This window comes from Lonchura striata, chromosome 30 (genome assembly GCF_050655825.1).
Source record: "Lonchura striata isolate lonStrDom1 chromosome 30, ASM5065582v1, whole genome shotgun sequence".
NCBI classification, from domain to species: domain Eukaryota; kingdom Metazoa; phylum Chordata; class Aves; order Passeriformes; family Estrildidae; genus Lonchura; species Lonchura striata.
This window is the reverse complement of record NC_140732.1, coordinates 182,417-187,761: the sequence shown is the minus strand read 5'-3', so window position 1 is coordinate 187,761 and position 5,345 is coordinate 182,417.

Below are 5,345 nucleotides of genomic sequence, written 5' to 3'. Positions count from 1 at the left end.
TCTTGGTAGCCATAATAACAGGACTGTTTCTCTTCCTGTGTGTATGATAATTTTAACCTTAATTGTAGCTGTTCCTTTATTAATATAAATAACTCAGGGATATAACAAGTTTTAAATTCCAGCTGTTCAAACAGTCTTTTTATTTTCTTTGTGCACATGGTTTGGTGGGTAATTTATTGTATCCATTTTATTTTATTTTTCCTTTTTTTTTTTTTTTTTTTCCCTATGGAATGTACAATATATTTTCCAGGTATACTTGAGAACTATGCATGGAACCACTGCTGGTTCAACACAGGGCCATAACGAAGAATGAACTTTGCCTTTCTTTAATAGCACATGACTTACAATACCCACTGATTTCTGATTCGGATAATAATTCACAAGGTGATTGAGACTGCCACTGTGCAGCTTAATATTCCACCTTTGCTCTTCCCTTTACCTGCTAGCTCCTTTTCCCTGAACTTTGCTTAAATACTTATTAGTATCCACTGTGCCTTCTCCCAAAGGGATACTACTCTTTGTCCTTGAGATCCAGACTCCTTTTAACAGCCTCCTTTGAGATGGGAAGCTTTGCTTCCTACATCAGACATCTTACAGGAGATACACAGGTGTAGATTCAAGGCCAATTCTTCCCCATGCTCCTCCAGTGAAGCCAGAGAAGGGCTTTCCCACCTCCAGCCCCTAAAGGAGGAGGCAAGAGGGCAGGGAGGTTCTGGCCTCAAACTCTCCTCCCACACTCTGTCAGTCCTGAGGAGATGCAGAGAAAGGGAGGCAACTTGCAGCAGCAGAGAGTCAGCACTGCTGGCTGGTATACAGGCATGATTCAGAACACACCTTACAAAAATATTCTCAGGAGCTGCTTATGATCTTAAACTGTTCATATACATTATTAAGTCAGACTGGAAGGGCAGTAGAAACACTGAATCTAAGTAGGGTCTGTACAAAGGTCTTTTGCAGTTTTGTGTTCTTGTTGTCACACCATCTCACACATGAAGCTAAGATGGTGATTTTCCTGCATTCAGTAATTCAAACCACGTAATGAAGCATAGTTTGACTTGTAGAAAGATAAGAGATAAAGGAATTAAAAGAAATAATATTTTATATCTGCTAGAGAAATTGGAGACACAAATATGAATGCCCTGATTTTCATAAGCATTTAAAGTTGGCAGTGCATTTGTCTGGTCTTAAAGCAGATATAGACCCCTTTTAAACCCTGCTTTGGTAAGGGAATAGTGTAAAATGTCCCTGTAAATCAAACTAAGGACACGGTCTTCTGCCCATTTATCTTCTGACCACAGACACTGTAAAACCCTAATGTGGTCAAGAAAGGCTGCAGCTTTTCTGCATGGTGACATGTTTAAATAAATCTGGAAGAAAGCATGCAAGGTCTGCTTCTACTTACATGCGTATGCCAGTTGCCTAATTCTGATGTGTAAATGCTTCCTATAGCCTAAAAATGGCAAAGCTTTTATACTTCACCTCACATCACCCTGGAATTCTGAATCTGATTTGTGATAGGAGCCAATGAATTCTGCTTCAGAACTTGTTTTCTTCCAAAAATGAAAAGAAAATCTCTGTGAAAGAGTGGTTGTTCACAGGACTACTGCCTCCTGATTTTCTCTGCATGGTGTTCTCCTTCACACAAACTAATTTGTCAGCACTTCGGAATGTGATATACAGCTTCCAGCATATTATAAGATGCTCACTGGGGAAAACATACCATTATTATGAAAGACAGTGTGCTGTCTCACAGGAGACACTTGGCAGGAGGAGTAAGGAAATAAAGTCGGCTTGAAACTATAGCTGAATTTGCAGACTGTTACAAAGCCTGCAAAACAGGAGAAATCCCAGCATGTTTCAGTTATATTGGCTATCCTATATCATGAATCCCATGACTTAGGAAGGTCTGTTCCACAGTTCACGAGATGTAAAAGTGGGAGAGACTAGATTAAAGTTGAGGAAGAAAAAGCAGCAAAGACAATAGAAGCAGATTTCCTAGATTTTGATGAGGAATATCTAATAAGAATTCTAAAAGCTGGCCTGTCTTCAGAAACGTTTGCTTGAAGTTCCAAATCCCAATAATGCTTCATGAAAAATATTTTAAGCCTTCTATTTAAAGGCAAGTGTGTGTATGCGCGTGTGCATGTGGGAGTGTGTTGTGGGGTCTGCATTGTAGCTCTTCACCTTTGAAAATAAGTTCTTTTTTCTGCTTATGAAGATCTATGTAAGGTATGGTATGTATGGTAGTGATGCTGAAGTTATGAGCAATGTAATTGCCTTTAACCTAAAAGAGAACTAAAATGTCCAGATACCAAGATAGGCAGAGGGCTTGTGTGGAAAAAAATTTAGAATGTTGCTCTGAATAGTGACTAAAAAAGGATTCCTTTTCCACTTACACAGTAAATAAACTAGAATGAAAATAACTACTGTCCACAGGTATGACAAAAATAGCTCATTCGTGTGACAACCATGAACAGATGTATGAGGAAATCTTCCCAGGGTTTACAAAGCACTGCTTGGGGGCACCAGAAAGCATTGTAGCCTGGAATGATTGCTGATGTTCTACTGAATACCACACACATTACCAACCACCAGAGAAGTCAGAGATACAGGGACTTTGTCTGAATCCCTTCCTCTCACCGCTTTGTACATATCAGCACACATCCAGTCCCATGCAGAATTTCCAAACTGAAATCATTCATTGTGCTTCCTCTGAAATGTGCAAGCCATCTGCCACAACTCTGTTTCGGTTTGAGCCATTTCTTTGTGAATAGGTGCTTATCAAGTTTCTCTTGTTATTTGTACTTTGAGGTAGGCAATGGGGGAGTCCAAGACCACCAACATGCTCTTTCTCTGACCAGATGCATACAGAATTATTTTCTATAAAGAATGGATAAGTTTCTGAAAAATGTATTCCTATTTATACTTCTATTGGATTTTTTATTAGTTCTGGCTTGCGTGTTTATTTTTAGTATGTTGAAAAATGAGAATAGAGAAGTATTATATTATGACAAAGCTGCTGATAGCATCAAAGAAAATAATCTGGTTTGCAAAAATGATAAAGAAAGTGTCTATGATTCACTGTAAATGTATGCCAGTGTATTCAGCAGGTGTTAGGACATATGTAAAGTACTAATAAGCAGTATCTGTTTTCCCCTGTGGACAGATGAAATGGTCATTGTTAATATATGGGAGGCAAAAGGACAGTTTTGTTTTGCTTTCTTTTGCTTTTGGTTTGGTTTGGTTTTGAAGATAACTCGGCTGAAGAAGTGGCCTTTTTATTCCTTTGACCTACATGATCTTAAAACTTGGTTTGCTCCCCCGTAAAGAATTCCATAGCCCAAATGGATCCCCAAAACACTCTCCCCAAACACTGCCTAAAACAAAATCACTAATAAGTGATGAAACAGTCTGTGTGTTGGTAATGAGATCATCCTTAAAATTTGATTACCTGAGAACTGTTAGGGTTATTTCTAATGGGTTTTATCCATATCTAATGCATAATGGAGGCCAGTATACATGTTAGTTCAGGCTTACATAATAATTAATCAGGATTTTGATGGGTGATAAATCCAGGCCAGCTAACTCTTGTGACATGCAATCTTTCAGACTACTGAAATACTCATGTGATGGCTGCTGGCAGATGCACTGCTGGAAAAGAGGAAATTCCCTGGCCAAGGAAATGAGATGCAACTGTCCCCTGCCCCCAGGAGGGGCAGTCAACAAATTATTGGCAGAATAGGATAGAAAAGGATACATTCATAGACCATGGGTTCATTCAGAACAAAAAATATGATCCAAAGCAGACAGGAGTTTAAATTAGTTGTTTAAATTAATTGAGGCAAAGGGCATTGTTATTCCTGCTGTTCGTGATCAGCTGTCCAATCCCATTTTGGGATTTTTCAACAAATTTGCTAACTCGTTGGCATCTAAATTTTCTTCAGGGACCTACATTTTCAGCACTTAAAAAATGGTCCTTTCTGCAGCCTGAAGGAAGCTGCAGGAAGTAGAACATAGGCTGAATGTTTTAGCAGCAGAGGGATGTGAGAAGTGTGGGATCTCTTGCCAGATCTTCTTGGCTTTTCTGCACTAAATTTGACTGATTTTTCTATGGTTTAGCCTCTAACACTCTTCTTTGGGGGCTGTGTGTAGCAAATATGTGAGTTGCTGAAGATTCAAACAGTCACAGCAAAAATCTCATGGCTTATTAATCAGGCACATCATGTTTTCAAGACTCAAGTTATTAACCAGCACTTTTCTTAGCTGCAGCCATGCATCTCTTGGGCCTAATGTCCAGAGACAGCAAACATTCTCACATTCTCAGAAAATAAATGTTTCTATTATTTTCAGTGTGGGTAGAAATGGTGAATAGTCTTCATTAAACTTAATTATCCTAGTCTTCTTTATGGCATGTCGTTATAGTGAAAGATCTATTCATCCAAAATAATAATAGTGATTTTTATTCCTTTTCAACACTTTTTCCCCCATAGTCTTTCAGAGACTGATAAACTAGATGTAATGAGTGACCACAACTGAAATGCAGCCAATTTTGAGGTGAAATACAGCAGCTATAAAATGACAAACAATAACATTTCAAAATAGGTTAGGAGAGAACAGAAGGAGTAACAATATATGCAAGAGAAATTTCAGAGGGAATGCAAAAATACAAAACAAGAATTTGGTCAGTACATACTGCATTTAAAACTAACACTAAAAATAAGTATTTCAGAGGAGGGTTAGTAGCTGAATGCTCTTATGAATCTACATGCAGCTTGTTGCCAAGCATGCTGATTGTGTGATAAAAGCAATTGAAATGTTTGACCATTTTTGTTTCACACTACAGATATTAGTAGGAAATATAACTATTGTTACTAGTGAGAGCTATTCTAGTCAAAATAATTAGCTACCCAGGAAGAGAAATAGATGTGGGGAGGATCCACTGTGTTTAAGCCAAGGATCTCTCTGTGTTCTGGCACTTCTACTCCATCTCACTTTATCCACAGAGGGATGTGTCACTTATTGACACCAGGGCATAAAGTATTTTGATGGCTTTGTGTATTATCCCTCAGGATTCTACAAGGAAAATGAGATATCCAATCACCCATAGTTTAATTTGTGGGTATCATTGGAAGAGGTCCTGGAGCTAAGGTGTCTCTCAGTAAATTCTGCCTTGTCTATATTTTCTTATATCCACTTGGGATTTTCCTGCAATTCCTCTTGAGCAGCATCAAGAAGTCTCTATCCAGCCTATGAAAACTCCCATTTGCTCAACTGCCTCATAGAAGCGCATTGGTTTCAATTTCTTACAGCAAGGTAATATTGGGCTTTGGACAATGTAGACCCAG